Below are 14,104 nucleotides of genomic sequence, written 5' to 3'. Positions count from 1 at the left end.
AGCGGCTGAAATGGCTGCTGGCTTGTCGGGAATTAAAAATGCATGGCTTGGGAATTCTCGGAGCGCCGCAGCTGCTGGGAGCCGGGAAGGGGGGGGGAAAGGGGGGGAAAAAGGGGGAAAAGGGCCCTGCCCAGGGTGCCCTTTGTGTCCCAAAAACTCCTGGAGCGCCACGTGGGCGGCCGGCCCGCGGCCTGGGAATGCTTGCCAAGGTCTCCTCCTTCCTGCACCTGGAAAAGTGGCAGCTCGTGCGGAAAATGCCGCTGGAGAAATTCCCGAGGGGCCGGAGCGGGATTGCTCCGGACACAGGTGCCGCTGTCAGCTGCTGGATGAGCTCAGGGGACACTTTTGGGAACAGGGAACCCAAACTGCACCTTTTGGGGGTTTGGGGGTGCCCGGCACCAAAGGCAAATCCCACAAAGTCTCTTGGTTCTTCTGGAGGGCGAATCCCGGCATGAAAATTCCGTTGGCATGGGAATGGGATTCCCAGGGAGGTTTGGAGTGCCCATCCCTGGAGGTGTCCAAGGAATTCCTGGAGGTGGCACTCAGGGCTCTGGGCTGGGAACAAGGTGGGCATCGGGCACAGCTGGGACTCGGTGGCCTTGGAGGGCTTTTCCAACAGAAATAAATCTGGGATTCTGGGATCATGGGATTCTGGGATTCTGGGATTCTGGAGCTCTGGGATTCTGGGATATGGGATCATGGGATTCTGGGAATCTGGAGTTCTGGGGTTTGTGTAGGACCTACCGAAAGCGGCCCTGAGAGTCCCTGCTGGCCTTTCCCGGGAATATCCACGGGAATGCTGTGCCTGCAGGGACATCAAAGCTTCCCGAGCAAATCCGGGCACAGGGATGAGGGAAACCACCCCCACAGCCGCCTTCCCACCCGGGCACATCCCCAAAATCCCGGATTTTCAGCCCAGCAACCCTCCCAGCCCAAAGCAGGGCCGAGCTCCGGCGCTTCCCATAAAACACAAATCCGCCACGGGAGGGAAGAGCGGCCCAAGGGCGAGGAAAACCCGCGGGAAGGGGGAGGAAAAGGCGGAATCGCGGCCGTGGAAGGAGATAAATGAGAGGGGGATGAGATAAGAGCCGTGACATCCTGAGGAGGTGATGCCGCCGCTCCTTTCCTCCGGCAGCGCAAAATCCCGTGGGATCTCACAGCGAGCAGAGGAAACACTTCCCTGCCTCGCAGGAAGCTCCAAGGAGAGAATTCCCAGCCTGATCCCGAGGTTCCTGGGGATGAGCCACCCCCAGGGGGGCTCCGGAGGTGACCCCAGCACCAGGAGGGTTTTTCCTGCTCTCCGTGTCCCATCCCGACCTCCTCAGCCCTCAGGGGGAATTCCAGCGCTGGGAATGCACATCCAGCGGTTCCAGAGGCGCTGGGAATGCACATCCAGCGGTTCCAGAGGCACCGGGAAGAGGCTCCGGAGAGAAACGGAATGCGGATAATGGGAGCGTCTATTCCCGAGGCTCGAGAAGGGGCGGGAGAAGATTCCTGGATTTATTACAGGCCCCGATAAATTACACCCGGCACAGGGAATGAATTATGCCGAGAATCCGGGATGAGTTGAGGCTGCAGCCTCCAGGATCCCAACCCTCACATTCCCAAAGATCCTGGAGCCCCAGGAGCCTCATTCCCATCCCAACCCTCACATTCCAAAGGATCCTGGAGCCGCAGGAGCCTCGTTCCCATCCCAACCCTCACATTCCAAAGGATCCTGGAGCCCCAGGAGCCTCATTCCCATCCCAACCCTCACATTCCCAAAGATCCTGGAGCCGCAGGAGCCTCGTTCCCATCCCAACCCTCACATTCCCAAAGATCCTGGAGCCGCAGGAGCCTCGTTCCCATCCCAACCCTCACATTCCAAAGGATCCTGGAGCCGCAGGAGCCTCGTTCCCATCCCAACCCTCACATTCCCAAAGATCCTGGAGCCGCAGGAGCCTCGTTCCCATCCCAACCCTCACATTCCCAAAGATCCTGGAGCCACAGGAGCCTCGTTCCCATCCCACTCCCACTTCTGCCCCCTCTGAGGACCCCAAAAAAGGGACAACGCCATTCCAGCAGCTCTGGAAATACAAGAAATTCCGGAAAAAAAAACCAACCCAGACCCAGTTTTTCCATGTTTGGGAAAACCTGGGAAAACCAAACTCATCCACGGATCCGGCCGAATTGGCACCGCCTGGCACTGCCCCAGTGCTCCCCGCTGTCCCCAAGGCCACCTCAGGGCTCCGGGATCTCCCATCCCAACGGGATCCTCCACCCCATAAAGGATCAGGAAACACCACAGCTCCCATCCTGGATTCCCGGGCTCACCGGGAGCTGTCGTGTCCCTTTTCCAGCCGGGAAATATTCCAAGGCCGCGGCTGCGGGGCCGGGAAGGGCCCTGGGCAGCGCTGCCGGCGAGCGTTTCCTCCAGGAGGGAACAACGGCGCTTCCGGCCATTCTTCCCACTCCCCTGAGGATTTCCAGAAAAAGCAGAGGAATCCAGGCCTGGAAGGTGAAATCATTCCTGAAAAAAGGCAGGAATGGCAGCCCTTGCCAAGGGAGCCGGCCCAGATCCCAAACTGCACCTTTTGGGGTTTTTGGGGTGCCCAGCACCAAAGGCAAATCCCACAAAGTCTCTTTGAAAATTCCGTTGGCGTGGGAATGGGATTCCCAGGGAGGTTTGGAGTGCCCATCCCTGGAGGTGTCCAAGGAATTCCTGGAGGTGGCACTCAGAGCTCTGGGCTGGGGACAAGGTGGGCATCGGGCACAGCTTGGGCTCGGTGGCCTTGGAGGGCTTTTCCAACAGAAATAAATCTGGGATTCTGGGATCATGGGATTCTGGGTTATGGGATTCTGGAGCTCTGGGATTCTGGGATTCTGGGGTTCAGAGTTTCTGGAGCTCTGGGGTTCTGGGATTCTGGAGCTCTGGGGTTCTGGGATCTGGGATTCTGGGGCTCTGGGGTTCTGGGATCTGGGATTCTGGAGCTCTGGGGTTCTGGGATGTGGGATTCTGGGTTCTGGGATTCTGGGGTTCAGAGTTTCTGGAGCTCTGGGGTTCTGGGATATGGGATCATGGGATTCTGGGGCTCTGGGATTTTGGGTTCCGGAATTCAGGATTGTGGGATTCTGTGGTTCTGCTTTCTGGGATTCTCAGGTTCTTGGGTTCTGGAGCTCTGGGATTCTGGAATTCGGGATTCTAGGATTCTGGGATTCTGAGATTTGGGGGTTCTGGGGTTCTGGGATTTGGGGCTCTGGGATTCTCAGGTTCTGGAGTTCTGGGATTTGGGATTCTGGGGTTCTGGAATTCACGATTGTGGGATTCTGGGGTTCTGGGATTTGGGGAATCTGGGACTCCAGGATTCCGGGACGGAGCACCCCAAAGCACCAGCCCTCTCCACCCAAGGCTGGGCGGGACCGTGACCCCCCACCCCAGCTCGGGGTGCAGGAGGCGTTTGTGGGGCGCCCATCGGGGGGGGCCCAGCCCTGGCACCGCTCCCCTGCCCCCCCCGGGCTCTGCCCGTCCCCGTTGGTCCCCGAGTCCCGCGCCAGGGCCGCCCCCGGTGCCACCGAGCTGCCCCCGGCGAGGGGCCCTCAATAATTCACGAGAGAGGAACGCGCTGCCGCCGCTGCTCTCGGGTTACCCCGGTGCCCGTCCCCGCTGTCCCCAGTGCCAGCTGCCACCCCGGCCCTGCTGCCACCCGCTGCCACCAGGCCTGCCACCCGCTGCCACTCACTGCCACCCGCTGCCACCCACAGCCACGTCCTGCCACCAATTGTGACCCTCTGTCACCAGGCCTGCCACTCACTGCCACCGTCTGCCACCCACAGCCACGTCCTGCCACCAGCTGTGACCCTCTGCCACCCGCAGCCACTCACTGCCACCCTCTGCCACCCACAGCCACGTCCTGCCACCAATTGTGACCCTCTGCCACCCACTGCCACTCACTGCCACCCGCTGCCACCCTCTGCCATCCACAGCCATGTCCTGCCACCAGCTGTGACCCTCTGCCACCCTCTGCCACCAGTTGTCACCCTCTGCCACCAGTTGTCACCCGCTGCCACCAGGCCTGCCACCCGCTGCCACCCACTGCCACTCTGCCATCCACAGCCACCTCCTGCCACCAGCTTCCACCCGCTGCCACCCTCTGCCACCAGGCCTGCCACTCACTGCCACCATTTGTCACCCGCTGCCACCCTGCGCCACCCGCTGCCACCAGCTTCCACCCTCTGCCACCCTCTGTCCCCAGGCGTGGCACCCCTGCCCCAGCTGAGGGACACGAAGCCGGAGCCGCCTCCCCTTCCCACGCTGGCACGGAGCGGAGCCCCCCCGGCACCGGAGCCCGTGCCCGTTGTCACAGTGACAGAGCTCAGCTGCCTCGGGAGTGGGATGATGGCAATTTACTCTTTGTGCTCCTTTTAGCTGCATGGCCTCCCCTGCTCCAGCTCTGCCGTGCCAGGGGAGATGCAGGGAATTCAGGGAATTCGGGGGATTGGGGGGATTTGGGGGATTCCAATCCAGGGGTCCTCACGGTTCCTCCTGGTCCTGGGGCCACGGGAAGAGCTGGAGCAGCACATCCCGCATGGGCACGGAGCAGGTGGAGGAGGGGATCCTTTCCCTGTGCTCCAGCTCTGAAGAGATCCAGGGAATTCAGGGGAGTCAGGGGATTCGGGGATCAGGGGATTCAGGGGATTCAGGGAATTCAAGGGAGTCAGGGGAGTCAGGGAATTTAGGGGAGTCAGGGAATTTAGGGGATTCAGGGAATTCCGGGGATTATGGGGAGCCAGGGAATTCCACCCCACAAGCCCCCACTGCATCCCACAGCTCCTTTTTCTTGTGGTCCTGCGGCCACGGGAAGAGCTGGAGCAGCACATCCCACATGGGCACGGAGCAGGTGGAGGAGAGGATCCTTTCCCTGTGCTCCAGCTCTGAAGAGATCCAGGGAATTCAGGGGAGTCAGGGGATTCGGGGATCAGGGAATTCAGGGAATTCAAGGGAGTCAGGGGAGTCAGGGAATTTAGGGGAGTCAGGGGAGTCAGGGAATTCAGGGGAGTCAGGGAATTTAGGGGAGTCAGGGGAGCCAGGGAATTTAGGGGAGTCAGGGGAGTCAGGGAATTCAGGGGATTCAGGGAATTCAGGGAATTCCACCCCACAAGCCCCCACTGCATCCCACAGCTCCTTTTTCTTGTGGTCCTGCGGCCACGGGAAGAGCTGGAGCAGCACATCCCACATGGGCACGGAGGCAGGAAGAGATGGGGACCCTTTTCCTTTGCCCCGGCTTTGAGGGAATTCGGGGGATTCAGGGAATTCAGGGAATTCCAATCCGGGGGTCCCCCACTGCATCCCACAGCTCCTCGTGGTCCTGGAGCCACAGGAAAACTGGAGCAGCACATCCCACATGGGCACGGAGGCAGGAAGAGGAGAAGAGGAGGGGATCCTTTCCTTGTGCTCCAGTTCCGAGAGGATTCAGGGAATCCAGGGAATCCCACCCCACAAGCCGGAGCGCCGACAAGGACCCTCCATCCGCGGCTTTTCCCTGGAAAACCCAGGAGCAGCCCCAGCGCCTCATTCCCGCTGCACACGAATCCCTGTCCCGGGAGCTCCGTTCCACCCCAAATCCCACCACAGCCGGAGAGGGGAGGGGGAGAAGAGAATTCCCCTCTGGAATACTGCGAGAGGGGAAGGGGAGTTCCAGGCAGCCTCCTGGAAGGAGGGAAAAGGGGAAGGGGAGGCCGTGATGCTTCCCTGGAATACAGGAGAGAGGGGAAAAGGAGCCCAGAACACCAAGAGAGGGGAAAGGGAGCCCAGGATTTCCCCCTGGAACGCTGGGAGAGAGGAAAAGGAGCCCGGGCTGCTTCCTTGGAATCCAGGAGGGGGGAAAAGGAGCCCGGGCTGCTTCCTTGGAATCCAGGAGGGAGGAAAAGGAGCCCGGGCTCCTTCCCTGGAATCCAGGAGGGAGGAAAAGGAGCCCGGGCTGCTTCCTTGGAATCCAGGAGGGAGGAAAAGGAGCCCGGGCTGCTTCCCTGGAATCCAGGAGAGAGGAAAAGGAGCCCGGGCTGCATCCCTGGAATGCAGGAGATGGGAAGGGGGAGTCCAAGATGCTCCCCTGGAATACTGAAAGATGGGAAGGGGAGCCCGGGCTGCATCCCTGGGATGCAGGAGAGAGAGAAAGGAGCCCAGGCTGCTCCCCTGGAACACCGAGAGATGGGAATGGGAGCCCAGGCTGCTCCCCTGGAAACTGTGAGAGGAGAGGAGGAGTCCAAGCTGCTCCTTGGAACACTGCGAGAGGGAAAGGGGAGCCCAGGCTGCTTCCCTGGAATGCTGAGAGATGGGAAAGGGAGCCCAGGTTTTCCCCCTGGAACAGGGAGAGAGGGGGAGAGAAGCACAGGCTGCAGCCCTGGAATCCGGGAGAGGAGAAGGGGGAGTCCAAGATGCTCCCCTGGAACACTGAAAGATGGGAAAGGGAGCCCGGGCTGCATCCCTGGAACACTGAGAGATGGGAAAAGGAGCCGAGGCTGCCTCCCGGGAATGCAGGAGAGAGGGAAAAGGAGCCCGGGCTGCGTCCCTGGAATACTGGGAGAGCAGAGGCTGCCTCCCTGGAATGCAGGAGATGGGAAAAGGAGCCGAGGCTGCATCCCGGGAATCCAGGAGAGAGGGAAAAGGAGCCCAGGCTGCCTCCCTGGAATCCAGGAGGGAGGAAAAGGAGCCCGGGCTGCATCCCTGGAACACTGAGGAAGGAGAAAGGGAGCCCAGGCTGCCTCCCTGGGATGCAGGAGATGGGAAAAGGAGCCCAGGCTGCCTCCCTGGAATCCAGGAGGGAGGAAAAGGAGCCCAGGCTGCATCCCTGGAATCCAGGAGGGAGGAAAAGGAGCCCAGGCTGCATCCCTGGAATGCAGGAGAGAGGGAAAGGAGCCCAGGCTGCATCCCTGGAATCCAGGAGAGAGGGAAAGGAGCCCGGGCTGCATCCCTGGAATACTGGGAGAGCAGAGGCTGCCTCCCTGGAATGCAGGAAAGGAGGGAGAGGGAGCCCGGGCTCCTTCCCTGGAATGCAGGAGATGGGAAAAGGCTGCATCCCTGGAATCCAGGAGGGGGGAAAAGGAGCCCGGGCTGCATCCCTGGAATCCAGGAGGGGGGAAAAGGAGCCCGGGCTGCATCCCTGGAATCCAGGAGAGGAGGGAAAAGGAGCCGAGGCTGCCTCCCTGGAATGCAGGAGACGGGAGAAGCAGCCCGGGCAGCCCCCCCGGCCGTGGCCGCCCCCAGCCCGCACTCGCCAGCCCGCACTCGCCAGCCCGCACTCGCCAGCCCGCACTCGCACTCCACACGTGCCTCGCCACCCGCACGTGGAGCCGCGCGGGGGAGGCAGCGCTGGGAATTTTTAGGGGCTGGAAATCTCGGCAGAACCTTCCCGGTGTAGTGCGGGGCCGCTCGGGTCTGGGAGCGCTTTTGGGGGGGGGGGGGGGGGGTCGGGGGGATTTTTTGGGGGGTTTTTGTGCCACTCCAGAGCGCGAGTGACCGGCACAGGGCCGAAAGCAGGCGGCTCGGCCGGGAGTTATCCATGCTGGAATTCTCAAATATTAAGAGTATTCGGGAATTGTCCATTTGTGGGGATATTTAGGGCTCACAGGGTGTCCAGCAACAACGAAAAAAAACCCCAAACAACAGCGGTGCTCCATCCTTGGAAGTGCTCGAGGAGCAACCTGGGATGGGGAAAAGTGTCCCTGCCCATGGATCGGGGCGAGCTTTAAGCTCCCTTCCAGCCGAACCATTCCAGGATAATTTTCCGGGAATAAAAGGCCCCTCCTTGGTAGCTTTTGTGCCCCTCTGGCCTCGCCCCCTTGGCAGGGCCAGCTCGGCCCCATCCAGGAGCTCTCCGAGTTATGTAAGAGCAGCTCCGAAGAGAAATTTGGGGAATTTGCTGCCTCCGCCACCCACGGGTCACTCCTGGGACAGAAGGACAGAAGTTTTTAGGGAAGTTTATCCAGGGGAGATCCAGAGGGGACCTGCACCTGCTCAGCTCTGGGATCTCCTTCCTCAAACCCGGGACGGGAAGAGCAGAGAGGGGCGAATTCACTTTTCCAGCAGCTGAGGATTGAACAAATTCACCGGCTGAGGCCCAGAAAGGAACACAACCCCACAAATCCCACGAATCCCATAAATCCCACGCTCGGGGCTGTCCAGCACCCCCTGAGAGAACTCCCGGCACAACTCGAGCTCTCCCACACGCAGAAACCCGGGGCTCTGAGCACAGCCGCGAGGGGGGATCCCCTCGATCCTACACAAACCCCAAAAGGGGAAGGCACAAAATCAGCGCCAGGCCTCGGCCAGAAATCCCCCCCCCGCCACCCCAAACGCTTCCACTGCACCCTCCGCCAGCTGCCGGCTCCCATTCCCAGGCAAATTCCCCCCCCCCTCCCCCCCCAAAAAAATTCCCGGCTCCGGCTCTCCTCGCTGCAAACCCCGAGCACATCCCGTTCCCTGCCGATCCCAGGCTTCTTTTTTTTTTTTTTTTAATCTCCCCCGAAACAGCCGCACTTCGCATCCCACGCGCCCGGGGCTCATCCCAGCCCTCGCTGCCCGTTCCCAGCTCCCCGTTTGCCAGCCTGGAATGCCGAGCCTTGGCCTCCAGCCCGCAGCCGCCCCCCCCCCATCTCCCCCCCGCCCATCCCGGGCACCCACCCGCGGAACGCTCCGCGGGCACCCACGGCCCGTGCCCGGCGCGTCCCCCGCGCCTCCCCCGCGCCTCCCGAGCCCCGCGGCCGCCCCCGCGCCGCCCCCGCTCCCTTCAGCATCCCACGGCCGCCTCCGCGCTCCCCACGCGGCGCCGCCCCCGGGAGCCCCCGAGCGCGATCCCCCCGAGCTCTCCGCGCTCGCCGGTGGCTCCCGTTACCTGCGGGGCTGCGCGGCCCGAGCCACCATCGCCGCGGCGGCCGCCGGCGGCGGAGCGGGGCGGGAGCGGCTCGGGGCGGGGGCGGCGGCGGCGGGGCCGGGCGGGAGCGGCGCGCACGGCGGATCCCCCGCGAGCTCGGCCCCCGCCGCCGGCAGCGGGGCTCGGTTTTAGGGGTTGTCATGGCAACGGCCAGCCCGGTGCGCACGGAAGGGGCGGGCGCACGGAAAACTTCGGCGGCTCCGCGGGGCTCTCCCGGTACCCCCCGAGCCGCCGCTGCTCTGCCCCGGTGCTGCTTCCCCAACCCCCTCGGTTCTCGGGGTCCCCCAGCACCCCCCCCTGCCCGGCCCGGGGATTCGCTCCCCAACCCCGGGATGAGCCATGGGGGGGAACCGGGCGGGCAGCGCCGACCCCCAGCGCGTCCCGCACCGGGCCCTTTGCGGTGCCCCCCGAACCCCCCGAACCCCGCAGAGCTCCGGGGCCAACCCGCCCGGTAACCCCGGGGCGCGGCACCGGCACCGCCCCAGCCCCGCGGGGGGCACCGGGTGGCTCTGCTCCGGTGGTCCCGGTCCCAACCTCGCGCTCGGGGTGCGGCCGGACCCCCCGGACCCCCCCGGACCCCGCCGGACCCCCCCGATGCCTGTACCTGGCGCGGTGCCCCCGCTCCGCCGGCGGCCGCTCCGCTCCTGGCGCCCGCGGGGCCGATCCCGCAGGAAACTCCCGGCTCCGGCAGCTCGGCCCCTTTCCTGCCAGGAAGGGACACCCGGCCCCGCCGGGACACCGCCCCCGGCCTGCCCGCCACGGCGGGGACAGCCCGAGGCAGCGGGACAGCGAGAGGGGACGGCGACAGGGGGGCACAGGGGGACTGCGGGTGACACGGGGTGTGGCGTGTCCAGCCCTGGGGTCAGTGCCCAGCTCTGGGGTCCGTGGGGTCAGTGCCCGGCTCTGGCGTCAGTGCCCAGCTCTGGGGTCTGTGGGGTCAGTGCCCGGCTCTGGGGTCAGTGCCCGTCTCTGGGGTCTGTGGGGTCAGTGCCGCTCTCTGGGGTCAGTGCCCAGCTTTGGGGTCAGTGCCCAGCTGTGGGGTGGCTCCGGACGCGGCTGCCCGGCCCTATCAGGGAGCGCAGGAAACACCTTGGCGGGGCCGGGATTGTCCCTTCCTGAGGGAGCCCCGGGCGGGAACAGACCCGGCACGGGGACACAGCACGGCCCGGACACGGGGACAGAGGGACAAAGGGACAGAGGGACAAAGGGACAGAGGGACACGGGGACAGAGGGACACGGGGACGGGGCACAGGAGGTGCCCTGGCTGTGGCTCTCGCTGCGGCACTGCCCTGGCCAGGCGTGGGTGGGGACACATTGGGGCAGTGCCAGCGCTGCCAGGACAGGGCGCTGGCCCGAGCCAGCGGGCAGGGGACAAGGTGACAGCTCCTGCCGGACAGGGGACACGGTCACAGCGCCTGCCGGACAGGGGACACGGTCACAGCGCCTGCCGGGCAGGGGACACGGTCACAGCGCCTGCCGGGCACAGGGCCAGGTGCCAGCGGCGTCACCCTTGGCACGGAAGGAGCGACTCGGCCACCCCCGAGCCCCTCCCCGCGGGGACACCCCTCCCACAGCGCCCTGGGTGTCCCCGTGTCCCCTTCCCCTGGGTGTCCCCAGACCCCTCCGCCTGCCCTCCCCGGATGTCCCCATCCCCCCTTTCCCGTCCCCCTGGCTGTCCCCATCCCCCTTTTCCTGCCCTCTCCGATGTCCCCACCCCCTCGTGGGTGTGCCCCTCTGTCCCCTCGCGTGTCCCCACGCCCCCTTTTCCGGCCACCCCATCCGTGTGTCCCCGTCCCCCGTCGCCCCTCGGTGTCCCCACGCGGTCACCGGCCCGGTGGCCCCGCCGGGGCTGGCAGGAGCCGTGCCAGGTGCCACCACCCCGCAGTGCCACCTTCCCTCCTGCCACATCCCCGCCCCACAACTGTCCCCGCTTTGTCACCGGGAGCCTTCCCGGAGCTCAGCGCTCCCGAATTCCCGGGGATTTGTGTCCCCCTCCTGCCCTTCCCGTGTCGCCGTCGTCACCCCCGAGGCTCCGGAGCAGCGTCCGGGATTTGTCCTTTGGCCCGGTCCGGATCCGGAGATTTCCATTGGGATTTTTTTGGGATTTTTTAGCTCGTGGAGCAGAAACTTCCCGGATTTCCCTCAGGAGCCTGCAGAGCCAGGAACGCGCTGTTCTCCCGAGGCTGCCCTGCTCCCCAAATTCCAGGAGTTCTCCGAGGAGCCGGGACAATCCCAACAAATCCCAGCTGTGCGGGAAGCAAAGGGGGCGCTGGGATCCCGGGAATGGGGCCGGACCCGCGGGAATGGGACGGGGACTGGGAATTCTTCCTTGGGAAAACAACACCTGGGAGCGCTGGGATCGCGGGAATGGGATGGGCACCGGCTCCCAGCCCTGGGAATTCCTTGGGAAAACAACACCTGGACAGCTCCCGGTGGAGGGGAGGAACCGGGAAGGGCCGGGTGGGGCTCAGTGGGGCGGGGCAGGGCAGGACCTCCTCCTTCCATCCCGGAGCGCAGAGGGAAGAGCCTTTCCCACATTCCCACCCTCGGGAGCTCCATCCATCCCAGATGGGAGCTGGGATGAGGCGGGAGAGGGGACAGCGCTCAGGGAAGAGCTTTGGGCTCTCTGGAGGCGCATCCGGACCCAAAACGGGCACAGCAAAGGAGAAGAACCGGGATAAACCCAAGGAATGGGAATCCCACCCTCCTGCGCCCCTCGGGAATGACCCCGGCTCCGGAGGATATCCCAGGAATGTCCCCAGGGATGGGAGGCTGGGGAAGTGGGAATCCCAAACGGGGGCTCCGCCATGAGGTGCAGATTCCTGGGGGATATTCCAGCCCCAGGGAGCAGGGATGTGGCAGGGATGGGGGAAGGCACTGGGGCAACAGGGACTGAAGATTCCCCGGCATTCCAGACTGGGATTCGGGTCCTCCGGCATTCCAGACTGGGATTTGCTGGGCACTGCCTCCAGGGACGGGATCCTTTGGTGCCCCGAGATCCCACCAGCTCCTTCCTTCCCCGGGTATTCCCAGTGGGATCACCCCAGGGAGCTCCTCCTGGCTGTGGGAGCGATGAGGGAATGGGATAGAAGGGGGATCAGGGCCGGGATCAGAGCCGGGATCAGGGTTGGGAATTGAGATTTCCTCGGACCCAGCATTTTGTGCCTCTGCACCGATTCCCGCCTGGCTGTCCATGGGATAACCTGGATATTTTCCAGCTGCCCCCCTCTGAGGCTCCAGCCCCAGCTGCACCCCTGAATCCCGGGATAACCCCATCCAGCCGCACCCCGGTGAGGCTCGAACTGGGAGCAGGATTGTCCAAAATCTCCATTAATCAGTTTGAAAAGGATCCAGGGAATTCTGGGGTTAGGCTGGATTTTAGGAAGAGGTTTTTCACCCAGAGGGTGGTGGGGCACTGACCAGGCTCCCCAGGGAACGGTGACATTCCCGGTGGGGACAGGGACGGGGTGGGATTTTAGGGTGCCCTATCCAGGGCCAGGAGTGGGATTCTGATCCTCCCAGGTACTTCCAGCTCAGGATTCTCCGTAATCCTGGGATTCTGACCCAAAACTGGGAGGAGGGACCCGCCCAGCCGTGGATTTGCTGCCACCTAGAGCGGGCACCGGAGCTGGAAGCTCGGGAATTCAGGGAATGCCAAGCCCTGCACCCGGGCAGGAATAACCTCACGGCACCAGGAATTGTCCGCCCGGGAAGCGGCTCTTCCCAAAAGGATCTGGGAATTCTGGCTGCCACCAAACTCCCGGCACGAGCCAAAGGCAGCCTGGGCTGTGATCCCTCCTGTGCCCAGCACCGGGAATGCTGCGCCTATTCCAGGTTTCCCTGGGCAAGGAAAACATGGGAATGCTGGAGAGAATCCACCAATCTTCCACCAATTTGTGCCCAGTGACAGCAGAAATTAAAAGAAAACCAGCACAGAACGCCACCAGGAACGCAAGGAATCACTTTTGTTGTCGGGATGTCTGAGCACGGGCACAGAAATTGTGGGATACTCAAAACCTTTGGGAATATTCGAAATTCCGGTCGTGCTCCAGGCCGAGCTGCCCCTGGAAGTGCCCCAGGTGACCTCGGGCTTGAGCCTCCCGCGATCCTGGGACAATTCCTGCCTCCCTCCCGGTGTCTCCCGGGCATCCTCCCCCTTCTCGTGCCACCCCCTGGCACCATCTGAGCCGCAGATGGAGCGGAGCAGACGCTGTCTGTGGGAAACGACGTCGGGAACACGCTCGGGGACAGCTCCAGCTGGCGCCTGCGGGGTGGCAGCGGCGGCACGGGGACATCCCGGAGCCATCTGCCACCTGCAGCCGCGGGATGCCCGCCCAGAACCGCCCCCAGGCCACGACTGGGGGGGAGGGGGCAATCCCGGCTGTGCCCGATCCCAGGGAACGGCAGGGCCTTGCTGTGGGATCAGGGAGCGGCGGTGACGCTGGATGGGCCCCAAAGGGACACAAATCCCCCGTGCTGCAGCCCCTCCGTGGCTGCTCTTCCCTGACCCAATCCCTCCCTCCCGCTGGAAAAGCCCCAAAGTCAGGGAAGATCGGGCTGGCCCATCCCTGGAAGCGCCCGGGGCCAGCTCGGAGCGCGCTGGGACAGCGGGAGGTGGCCCTGCCATGGCACGGGTGGCACCGGGCGCTCGTTAAGGTCGCTCGCAGCCCGAACCATTCCAAGGTTCCACGGCCCCGGGCTGCCCCTCTGTGACATCAGCCCGGCCCGGTGGCACCGCGGGGCCCTGGGGCTGCAGGTGCCACCTCTGCTCCGGCTCTGCCGCCTGCTGCGCTGGCACCGATGGCTCTGCTGGGGCTGCTCGTCCTGCTGGGCCTGGCCGGGCCCGCGGGGGGCACCTGGGACACCTGCAGGTGAGCGGCCCCAGCGGCTGCCAGGGGGCTCGGGGACACCCGGGGCTTCCCTGGCACAGCCTGGTGACAGACGAGCCCCTCGGGGCTCCCTGGCCCTGCTGTGCCCAGGGATGGCTTTGTGCTTCCAGAGGCACCTGCGGGCTCCGGCCCATGGCGTCTGACCACAGCTCGCTGGTTCCTGACTACGATTCCCTGAATGCCAACTACGAACCCTCGGGGTCTTCCGATGACACCGCGCAGGACGTGGGTGGCACCGGGGTCCATCCGGGAGCCTGGCCCGGCATCGTCAGCATCCAGACCACGCTGGAGAACGGCACGTGGCAC

General features: G+C 64.3%; 1 protein-coding gene across 4 annotated transcripts in view; it reads right to left on the bottom strand.

Moving 5' to 3' along the window:
* Positions 1-9,641, bottom strand: part of SHANK3 (SH3 and multiple ankyrin repeat domains 3) — a 184,831-nt gene extending 175,190 nt beyond the window's left edge. For 3 of the 4 annotated variants that reach the window (XR_014226343.1, XM_082280130.1, XM_082280129.1), the window contains exon 1: positions 9,514-9,641. The gene's annotated coding sequence lies outside the window, so the exon portion shown is untranslated. Of the gene's footprint in view, positions 1-8,870; positions 8,971-9,513 lie in introns of those variants that run through there. The other variant, XM_082280128.1, reaches the window with a different exon arrangement.
* Positions 9,642-14,104: the final 4,463 nt, after the last annotated feature.

Source organism: Coloeus monedula, assembly GCF_965178545.1.
Source record: "Coloeus monedula genome assembly, chromosome: 4".
NCBI classification, from domain to species: Eukaryota; Metazoa; Chordata; class Aves; order Passeriformes; family Corvidae; genus Coloeus; species Coloeus monedula.
The sequence above is the reverse complement of the archived record's forward strand: the minus strand, read 5'-3'. Positions and strand labels throughout refer to the sequence as shown.